We start from the raw sequence: 12128 nt of genomic DNA on the forward strand, positions 1-12128 counted from the left end.
TGTGTATGCGCATGAGTGTGAGTGTGTATGTGTATGTGTGTCCATCTCTGTGTGTGAGCGTGTGTGTCTGTGAGCGTGTGTGAGTGTGTTTATGTGTGAGTATGTGTCGGTGTGTGTTTGTGTCTGGGTGTGTGTGTACATCTGTGTTTGCGTGTGTGTGTGCGAGGGTATGGGTGTGTAATATGTGGGTGTTTTTGTGTATGTGCGTACGTGTATGTGTGAGAATGTGTGGTATATGTGTTTGTGTGTTTGTGTATATATGTGTATAAGTGAGTGTGTGTGTACTTGTGTGTTTGTGTGTGTGTGTGTGCATGTGTATATATGTGTGTTTGTGTGTGTATGCGTCTGTGTGTGGGAAGGAACTGCAGATGCTGGTTTACACCGAAGATAGACACAAAATGGTGGAGTAACTCAGCAGGACGGGCAGCATCTCTGGAGAGAAGGAACGGGTGATGTTTTGGGTCGAGACTCTTCTTCAGACTGAGAGTCAGGGGAAGATCGTAAGGTCATAAGTGATAGGAGCAGAATTAGGCCATTCGGCCCATCAAGGCTACTCCGCCAAACAATCATGCATGATCTATCTCTCTCTCCGAACCCCATTCTCCTGCCTTCTCCCCACGGTCTCTGACACCCGCACTAATCAAGAAAGGGAAACGAGAAATAGAGACGGTGATGTAGAGAAATATAGAACAAATTAATGAAAGATATGCAAATAATAATTAAAGATAATTAAATACCAATGATAAAGGTTACAGGCCATTGCTGTGTGTGAGCTAGGTGAAGACAACAGGGCTGCCAACTCTTACGCATTGAGTGTGAGAATCACGCATTTTGCCAAATTCTCACGCTCTCACGCTGATCACAAATTTCTCACGCTCTGTCGGGTGTTGGAGAGCCGGGGCTGAGGGAGGGATGGAAGCAGAAGCAGCGGCAGGGACAGATGAGGATGGGGAGCCGGGGCTGGTGAGTGTTTGCCGGGCTGGTGAGTGTTTGCCGGGCTGGCGAGTGTTTGCCGGGCTGGCGAGTCGATCGCTGCCATGGAGCAGCCTCAGTGCAAGAGTCCTGGGCCGTCGGAGGCGTCGGAAGTATTGCACCGCTGCCGTGAGAGTCTCTGTGCCGAATTCGCCCAGGTGACCGGCATGGATCAGGCTGAGGCTCGGTGCATCCTGGAGGACAACCAGTGGCTGCTGGAAGTATCTACCAAGCACTGGGTAGAAACGGTGGAAGATAGTGGCCTTCAAATGGGGGTGGTTGGTGAAAGCATCCTGCTTGCCTGCTAGATTTTCACTTACGGGAAAAATGTTCCCGATGTTGGGGGAGTTCAGAACCATGGATTACAGTTCAAAAATAAAGGGGGGGGCAGTTAGGACTGAGATGAGGACAAACTTTCTTCACGCAGAGAGTTGTGAATCTGTGGAATTCTCTGCCACAGAAGGCAGTGGAGGCCAATTCACTGGATGTTTTCAAGAGAGAGTTACATTTAGTTCTTGGGGTTAGCGAAATCAAGGGATATGGGGAAAAAGCAGGAAAGAGGTACTGATTTTAGATGAACAGCCATAATCATATTGAATGGCAGTGCTGGCTCGAAGGGCCGAATGGCTTATTCCTGCACCTATTTTCAATGTTTCTATGCTTGAGTATATGGCAATAAAACTCGACCACTTGATTTTGAAGCATTCATGCATGGTGGAGGTATAATGTAGTCATAGAGTGATACAGTGTGAAAACAGGCCCTTCGGCGCAACTTGCCTACACCCGCCAACATGTCCCAGCTACGCTACCTGCTTTTGGTCCATATCCCTCCAAACCTGTTCTATCCATGTATCAGTCTAACTGTTTCTTAAATGTTGGGATGGTCCCAGCCTCAACTACCTCCTCTGGCAGCTTGTTCCATACACCCACCACCCTTTGTGTGGAAAAAGTTCCCTTTTAAAAAGTTACCTCTTAAAAATACTTCAAACAAAAGTCATTGAAATCATACTTCTACAATGCACTAAAACATGATTTGAATACAGCAAATTTTAAAAAGTCCCTACCATGGGAGGGGGGACACCCCCATTCCCGCACCCTCCCTCCACTCGGTTGCTCCACTCCCTCGCCGGGTACCCCCAAAGCCAGTGATCAGTGATCGCTCAGCCCCCCCCCTCTTTCAAAAACTCTCCGCGGCCCCTGGTTCAGACAGAGAGCACTGCCAGATGTGAGCGGGGAACTGAGGCCAGTTGTCTGTGATGTCTGGATCCCAATGCTCAGCGCTTCGTGTTTCGGAGTTGGCTAATGTTATTGATTTGAAATTAGCCTGATTTGTAATTAGTTGACAAAACCTTAATTTATTAATCTGGAATATCCAGGGGGATGGGATGATATGGGATAATATTAAAATGACATGCAAGGTGTCAGGCTGTCTGTCATAACCCATTATTACCTTCAGTTAAATATTGGGAAGGTAGCACTATTGTCATCTGCCACTCATTTATTATGTTTGTTTACCGCACTGACTATTTCTTAACCCCCCCCCCCCCAAATTCATTTGACAGATTGAATAGAAATGTCCCCAATCTCGTTGTTTTATTAATTGAACACGTAGATGAACATCCTCAAGGAGTGTAATCAGATGGAAACTGATTCAGATGTGACGTTTAAGAGCTTGTTCAAAGAAGGGGCATATTTTAAAGGAGTGACAGAGATACTTGCAGGGGAATGTGTGAGGAGGTTATTATTTGTCTTTAGATTTAGCTTGAACCAGCACATTTGAAGATTCAAAGTTTAATATAGTAATTGTGCTGATACTGATGCTATCCAACCACATAATAAATATCAACCATTCCGGAGGTTTTATTTTTCTGATGCCATTTAAACTTCTCTTGGATTTCAATCACTTCAATGTAAAAGTAATTGTGAATGGGGAGCATTGGGACAAAAATTAACTGTAATATAATAATAGAATAGAATGCAATTTATTGTCATTCAAACCTAGGTTTGAACGAAATATCATTTCTACAGTTTTTATTTTTACATTACAAAACAATCCAAGACCCACACTTAACACAGTTTACATAAACATCCATCACAGTGAGTCTCCAATATCTCCTCACTGTGATGGAAGGCAAAGTCTTTATCTCTTCCCTTTGTTCCTTCTCCCGTGGTCCAGCAGTCCCACTGCAGTGTCGAGGTGAACTGGGGCTCCGATGTTAAAGCCCCCGGCGGGCGATGGTAAGTCCTGAGGCCGTTTAAGCCACGCCGGGCGATGTTAGGCCCCGGCTCCATGTCTTTAAACCCGCGATTCCAGCGGGAGAAGTCGCCGTTGCGGAGCTCGGAAATGCGGTCTCCCACCAGGGACCTGCGAGCTCCCGATGTTCCCGTCCACCGGGTCTGCGGCTGGTGCCTCCGAACTCCAAAAGTCGGGTCGCAGCCGCGCGCCACCACAGCTCTTCCCGCTCCGAAGTTGGCCAGCTCCGCGATGTCAGTTCCACAGGCTCTGCAACTGGAGCCCTCAGGTTAGTCCCGGCCCGAGGTCGCCGCCGGCTCCACGATGTTAGGCCCAACGACATCCGAGACCCGACAGGGAATAGTCGGGTCCCCGCACAGGTAATGTATGCATGTTGGTAGGTGCATTCAAAACAAAGATCTTTTTATCATTGTTGTGTTATGAATACCACGGAAAATATTATGTACTCTCAAAATCACATATAAGAGAATAACATTGCTTAAATATATAGTTATTGGACTTTGCATTTCGGAAAAGTCCCAGCTGAGAGGAAGACAGCAAAATACTGAAAATATTGGGGGTGAAATTGACTTCAGGACAGTTTGTTAGGAAAATGAAGGAAATGGTAACAGAATACTTATATTGCTGAGTGAGTATAATTTTATGGATGAGAAATTGTGTTCAACCAATTGATGACTTCTTTGACAAAGTAACTAGCATGTTAGATAACAAGGAAGCCAATGGATGTAGCAAATTATGTTATACAAAATTAGATAAGCTCCTGTGGATTTGAACGTAATAGGTTAAGTCCAGGGGGTCAGATATGGGGCTTTATGTGAGGGCCAGATATATTTTCAGTGCAGAGGGGCTAGGAGCAAGGCCAAGTTTGCATCCAGAGTCAAGGTCTGGAATAGTACAAGGTGTGCAGTCAAAGCTGGGACAATGGGAGTGTTCAGCACTGGGAGCCTTAGCAGGTAAGTAGCTATGATCAGGGTAGAATAGGGGGGTCAGGCATAAGGCTGGACTCAGGTTCAGGAATGAGAGAAGGTATGCGACTGGAGTCAGGGTCAGGAGTAGTACCAGGTGTGCAGTGAGACCCAGGTTGGTCAACATGGGCCAAGTGTTTGATTATAATCTGATTTCCATACATGAATATACTAAGATCATTCATGTACTGCACCTGTTGATCTGAGCCTGGCTCTACTGTGGAATGTAATTAGGAATGTAATTTAGCCTAACCTTATTCATAGCTAATCGAATTTAAAGCATAAATATTGCATTCAAGTGTAATTTAAAAGACTCGCTACAGTATGCACCAGTGCACAATTTCAAGTTGAAAAATGCAAAAATTCCGCACCAATGGGAGGGTGTCACCCTCCCAGACCCTCTCCTCCCCCCCCCCCCCCCCCCAGTCACTACGCTCCCTCGGGCTTGGTCTCTCACGATTTCTCACTCCCAACTCTCGCCCAATGTTGGCAGCCCCGCAGGACCACATTGAAACTAGTACAATGACTAGGGTGGGGAGAGACGGAGAGAAAGGGGATGCGATGGTTACTTGAAGTTAGAGAAGTCAATGTTCATACCGCTGGGGTATAAACGCTGCCCAAGTGAAATATGAGGTGCTGCTCCTCCAATTTGCCTCACTCTGACAGTGGAGGAGGCCCAGAACAGAAAGGTCAGTGTGGGAATGGGAGGGGGAGTTAAAGTGTTTAGCAACTGGGGGTTCTGTTAGGGCTTGTTAATCATACAATGTCCCGATGTTGGGGGATTCCAGGACCAAGGTGCACAGTTTAAGAATAAGGGGTTGGCCATTTAGGACTGAGACGAGGAAAAACTTCTTCACCCAGAGAGTTGTGAATCTGTGGAATTCGCTACCACGGAAGGCAGTGGAGGCCAATTCATTAGACGTTTTCAAGAGAGAGTCAGATATAGCTCTTAGGGCTAACAAAATCAAAGAGATATGGTGAGAAAGCAGGAACGGGGTATTTATTTTGGATGATCAACCATGATATTATTTCTATGGTGGTGCTGGCTCGAAGGGCTGAATGGCCTACTCCTACACCTATTTTCTATGTTTCTATGTTACAGCGCCAGAGAGCGTTCTCCCCGTGATCTGCGTGGGTTTTCTCCGAGATCTTCGGTTTCCTCCCACACTCCGAAGACGTACAGGTTTGTAGGTAAATTGGCTTGGTATATGTGTAAAAAAAAATGTCCCGAGTGTGTGTCGGATAGTGGGGAAAGATTGGTCGGCGTGGACTCGGTGGGCCGAAGGGCTTGTTTCTGTGCTGTATCTCTAAACAAAACTAAACTAAACTCAGAGGAAACTCATGCACGGGGAGAACGTACAAACTCCGTACAGACAGCACCCATGGTCAGGATCGAACCCGGGTCTCCGGCGCTGTGAGGCAGCAACTCTGCCGCTGCGCCACCGTGCCTCTCCAGGGAGGTGAGCGTGGCTAGTTTACCTTGCACGTCATCAGCTGCCTGATAGAGAGAAAACAAGGCACCACCAGTGGGTAAACAGAGAACAGACTTGAATATGTACAGAATGTGCTTCATGGAAATAAAATGTAAATATAAACAGGGCCCAGTGGCACCATATCTAAATCTGGATGTTGATCCAAATTTGAGATAATAAGTAAATGAATAAGAAAAGGAAAAATAGGAATGTGGGATTCACTGCAGTACAGTTATAATAATACTGTTGATGTTACATATGCCTCGGTACAGTGACATTCTATCCTGCACACTAGGAATTATGTACAGAAGCCAATTAACCTACAAACCTGTGTGTCTGTACGATTGATGGTCGGCCTGGATCCGATAGGCCGAAGGGTCTTTAGTTTAGAGATACAGCGCGGAAACATGCCCGTCGGCCCAATGAGTCCACGCTGACCAAATCATGTTGGCCACAGACATTGTGGGCCAAAGGGCCTGTTTCCGCATGATATCTCTAAACTAAAATAATATACTCCAGAGACGTACAGGTTTGTAGGTTAATTGGCTTGGTATAAATGTAAAATTGTCCCCAGTGTGTGTCGGGTAGTGTTAATGTACAGGGATCAATAGACAATAGAAAATAGGTGCAGGAGTAGGCCATTCGGCCCTTCGAGCCAGCACCGCCATTCAATGTGATCATGGCTGATCAACCCCAATCAGTAGCCCATTCCTGCCTTCTCCCCATATCCCCTGACTCTGCTATCTTTAAGCGCCCTATCTTGCTCTCTCTTGAAAGCATCCAGATAATTGGCCTGCATTGCCTTCTGGCAGAGAATTCCACAGATTCACCACTCTCTGTGAGAAAAAGTGTTTCCTCATCTTGGTTCTTAATGACCTACCCCTTACTCTTGAACTGTAGCCTCTGGTTCTGGACTCCCCCAACATCCGGAACATGTTTCCTGCCTTTAGCGTGTCCAATCCCTTAATCTATATTACTAAAAGTCTGATCTTGACCAATTTTGGCTCGCTGTGGCGTGATTTCCAAGAGAACGCCGCCACCTACGGCCGTCATTTTTGGCCACCTCGCTCAGAGCCCCGCTCCGCCTTCCGGGACCGGAGGATTTTTCCCATCGATGAAGAATCAGAGAGATATTAATGTTTTTTTTTAATTCCCCATTCTCTCTGCTGCCCTCGCTGGCGGCAGGGAGGGCGGGACTATAAAACCCGGAAGTGTAGTCCCTCACTCAGTCTCTGCCAGACCCAAGAAGCGAGAGGGTCACAGCTCTCTGAGCTGCGAATAACACTGAACGCGTGTCTACTCCACGGTGAGTCCCCTCGATACGGCTGTAAAGTGGCTGCTGTCCAATTGTTTGCCTCACCTTTTTTTAAAGTTTGTGCTCACAAAATGAATTTTGGTTGTCGGGTGGCTGCAGCCAAATTGTTTGCCTTGGCTTGGCTTTTAAAATCGTTGCAACAGTTGGCTGCCAGCCCAAGAATTCATTCGGCCCACAATGTCTATACTAGCCCTCTGTAAACCAGTACCTTCGGCTCGCTACACCCATACTAGCGCAACAGAAAGCAACCCAACGGGTTCCACTGAGTCTGGTAATCTTATATGTTTCAATAAGATATCCTCTCATCCTTCTGAATTCCAGCGTGTACAAGCCCAGTCGCTCCATTCTTTCAACATATATCGCTGGTCGGAGCGGACTCGGTGGGCCGAAGGGCCTGTTTCCGCGCTGTATCTCTAACCTAAACTAAAGTAAACTAAAGTAAGAGAACTTTAGAAGATTGTAATCAGAGCCTTGACAATTCCCAGGATCATCCCCTCCAAAATGTTGCAATGTAGACTATAACATTCCTGGGATTTATCAGCTTTCAAACTCACCAAAGTATCTAAAAATATGTTTTAGTTGAACACTTAGTTCCTTCAGTTCCTCATTCTCACTGGACCAGCCATTTCTGAATTACTCGGACAGGTTTTATCTATTTTCTTACTTGAAGACAGATGCAAAGTATTCGGTACAAATTCTCTGTTATTTTGTTATTCCCTCTTATACTTTCTCCTCTCTCTGCTGTCTGCAGCTCACACTTGCCTTCGCCAGTCTTTTAACGCTCTCAGAGTCTGCTTTTTTCATATTTCTCACCTTCTCCCGTCAATTCCTTAGTCTATTCCTGTTTGCTAAAAAGCTCTCAATCCCCAGAAAAAGTGTAAGAAGCAGTTAGACAGGTACATGGATAGGACAGGTGTGGACTAAACACGGGCAGGTGGGACTGCTGCAGCTGGGACCTGTTGGCCGGTGTGAGCAATGTTGGCCGCTGTGGTCAAGTTGGGCCGAAGGGCCTGTTTCCATGACGTGTGGCTCTCTGACTCTCTGATAGGAACTTTACCTCAGCAGGAAGCATTTCTGCTCTCTTTTATTCTCCAGGTTTAGAAGGATGTAACCTACATAGGTGGGATTAAAGGAGATGGGACATCTTAAAAGGAACCTGAGGGACAAATTATTTACACAATGGGTGGTAAGAATAGAAACATAGAAACATATAGAAAATAGGCCATTCGGCCCTTCGAGCCAACACCGCCATTCATTGTGATCATGGCTGATCGTCCCCTATCAATAACCCGTGCCTGCCTTCTCCACATATCCCTCGACTCCACTAGCCCCTAGAGCTCTAGCTAACTCCATCCAGTGACTTGGCCTCCACTGCCCTCTGTGGCAGGGAATTCCATAAATTCACAACTCTCTGGCTGAAAAAGTTTTTTCTCACCTCAGTCTTAAATGACCTCCCCTTTATTCTAAGACTGTGGCCCCTGGTTCTGGACTCGCCCAACATTGGGAACATGTTTCCTGCATTTAGCTTGTCCAGTCCTTTTATAATTTTATATGTTTCTATAAGATCTTCCCCTCATCCTTCCAAACTCCAGTGAATACAAGCCTAGTCTTTTCAATCTTTCCTCATATGACAGTCCCGCCATCCCAGGGATCAATCTGGTGAACCTACTCTGCACTGCCTCAATCACAAGCATGTCCTTCCTCAAATTAGGAGACCAAAACTGTACACAATACTCTAGATGTGGTCTCACCAGAGCCCTATACAACTGCAGAAGAACCTCTTTGCTCCTATACTGAAATCCTCTTGTTATGAAGGTCCCGGAGAAAACCCACGCAGGTCACGGGGAGCACGCACAAACTCCGTTCAGAGAAACACCCGCGGTCAGGATCGAACCAGGTTCTCTCGAGCGTGAGGCAGCAACTCTACCGCTGCGCCACCATGCCATCTCCGCAGCAGCTTTGGTTGTGTCCTGGAGGAAGTGTGTCGACTGGGTTAACAGGAGACAGCACCAGTTCTATCAAGCTCAATAATATAGACAAATGCAAGTGGCAGCGTGTATTTACAACACAATCTTGAATTCTGGTGATCCCTTTACAACCAACCGTTGGACAATATATCAAGATAAATTCATCATTAATGCATTGCCTCAGTCTCATTCTCTGTAGAAAGCAATGAGATTTCTTGTGAGGAATACTGATGAGGAAGTGACTTTGTGCCGAGGCTGTTATTGTTGTTTAATCTCCATTAGAATGTACGCACCTTTTCATCGCAACTATTTTCCCTCATTTATGTTTGTGGGCCCACAAATGAGTCCAATACTTTCACTTATATCAGAAGATGCTTCAGTCTAGTCCCATGTTTGATGCCACTTGGAAATCCTGGAGCCGACATGAAAGAATTACTGTGGTAAATCAAAACTGAAGAATACATTGATCGAGGATTTATTTATTCAGTTGGCCCTCTGTTCCTTTCAGGCTCTGTTTGTCTGCACTAATTTTCCTCATTAGTGGTGGCCGCTGATATCCGAGCACTTTCATAGAAACATAGATAATAGGTGCAGGAGGAGGCCATTCTGCCCTAACGAGCCAGCACCGCCATTCATTGTGATCATGGCTGATCGTCCCCAATCAATAACCAGCCTTCTCCCCATATCCCTTGACTCCACCACTAGGCCCCTAGAGCTCTATTCTAACTCTCTCTTTTAAATCCATCCAGTGACTTGGCCTCCACCTACCCTCTGTGGCAGGGAATTTCCACAAATTCACAAACTCTCTGCCCGTCAAAAAGTTGTTTTTCTCGCCTCAGTCTAATCTTTCCTTCCCCAATTGAGAAAGGTTTCGACTTTCGTCCACGCACCCTGGCGGGGTGGAGTAGACTAAACCGCCGCTCCTCAGAGGAGGCAGAGGGCGAGTTTGTCAGCTCCATGAGGCCGAGCGCGTGGACCGCACGTGGACGACAACGGTGGCGCAGCAGCGGAGGACATCATAGGTGATCGGAGTAGCGTTCTTGCTATTGAGGGAGTGCAGCGTAGGTTCACCAGGTTAATTCCCGGGATGGCGTGACTGTCACATGGTGATAACATGGAGCGGCTGGGCTTGTACAGGGTATCTTATTGAAACGTATAAGATTATTAAGGGATTGGACACGATAGAGGCAGGAAACATGTTCCCGATGTTGGGGGAGTCCAGAACCAGGGGCCACAGTTTAAGAATAAGAAGTAAGCCATTTAGAACAGAGACGAGGAAACACTTTTTCTCACAGAGAGTGGTGAGTCTGTGGAATTCTCTACCTCAGAGGGCGGTGGAGTCCGGTTCTCTGGATACTTTCAAGAGAGAGCTAGATAGCGGAGTCAGAGGATATGGGGAGAAGGCATGAACAGGGTACTGATTGGAGATGATCAGCCGTGATCACATTGAATAGCGGTGCTGGCTCAGAGGGCCGAATGGACTACTCCTGCACCTATTGTCTATGTTTTCGAACTCGCTCTTGAATACCCCATGTTGCATCCAGTGAAAAAAAGTCAATGTGCCATGTTGTTGCCACCACACGTACACTGCACCTAACTCCAGTGAAACACGGTAACGTTGAATCAAATCTTCTATTTTCTTTTGTAATCCAATGTATGTTTTCCCCGCCGGCAAAAAAATAAAATAAAAAATATCCTCAGCCCTGTCGCAGGTTTTGTAAATACAAAAATACAATTACTACATGGTAGCCCTGGGGGATTGGATGGAACTCAATGGTTTCCCAAGGCAACAGGCATTGACAGAAAGCCAACGTGTTCTTGTGATGAAGAGTAATTGAATAACGACTGTCGCAACTGATTGGTCTCATGTTTGTTCAAGTCCTGGATGGGGAAAAAATGAGTCACCATTATGAAAACCGGATCAGAAACAAACTGTTATTGCCCTCGGGATCATCTAGGTTGGAAACTGAAGCATGTTCTTGTAAATGGATACGGCTATCTCAAAAGCAAGGCTTGGCGAGTGGATGACTAAATTATCTTTCACAGTTGGTTCTGGCTACCGACTCTTGAAGTGGACGCAATGGACAAAATCTCTTCATTTTTGATTGAAAAATACTGCATGTGTTGTCTATCTATATTACTAAATCTCTGTTCTTGATCGCTTTTGGCCGTCTGTGCTGCAATTTCCGAGAGAACGCCGCCACCTACGGCCGTCATTTTTGGCCACATCGCTCAGAGCCTCCCTCCGCCGCATGTGTGCCGAGGATTTTTCCCGTCGATGAAAAATGACAGAGATATTAATGTTTTTACAAAATTCCCCATTCTCTCTGCTGCCCCCGCTGGCGGCAGGGGGGAGGGACTATAAAACCAGGAAGTGGTGTGCCTCACTCACTCTTCAAGATGGAGGAAGGCAGAGGGTCACGTTTCTCGGAGCTGTGAATAATACTGAACACATGTCTACTCAAATGTGAGTGCCCTTAGTGGTTCTAAAATGCTTGCAAAAAAGTGTCTATTGGTTCTAAAATATTTGCAAAAAGTGTCTATTGGTTCTAAACTTGCAAAAAATGTCTATTGGTTCTAAAATGCTTGCAAAAAATGTCTATTGGTTCTAAAGCTTGCAAAAAAATGTCTATTGGTTCTAAAGCTTGCAAAAAAAAAGACTATTGGTTCTAAAGCTTGCAAAAAAATGTCTATTGGTTCTAAAGCTTGGTTTTTGGTTTTGAGTCCAAATCTCATCTTGGCAAGTTATGAAGATGTTATTCATTTAAAATGAACATTTGAAAAACATTTGGACATGGATAGGACAGGTTTAGAGGGATAGAAACATAGAAACATAGACAATAGGTGCAGGAGTAGGCCATTCGGCCCTTCGAGCCTGCACTGCCATTCAATATGATCATGGCTGATCACCCAACTCAGTATCCCGTACCTGCCTTCTCTCCATACCCTCTGATCCCCTTAGCCACAAGGGCCACATCTAACTCCCTCTTAAATATAGCCAATGAACTGGCCTCAACTACCCTCTGTGGCAGAGAATTCCAGAGATTCACCACTCTCTGTGTGAAAAAGGTTTTTCTCATCTCGGTTTTAAAGGATTTCCCCCTTATCCTTATGCTTAAGCTGTGACCCCTTGTCCTGGACTTCCCCAACATCGGGAACAATCTTCCTGCATCTAGCCTGTCC

The sequence above is a fragment of the Amblyraja radiata genome, chromosome 6 (assembly GCF_010909765.2).
Source record: "Amblyraja radiata isolate CabotCenter1 chromosome 6, sAmbRad1.1.pri, whole genome shotgun sequence".
Taxonomy (NCBI): domain Eukaryota; kingdom Metazoa; phylum Chordata; class Chondrichthyes; order Rajiformes; family Rajidae; genus Amblyraja; species Amblyraja radiata.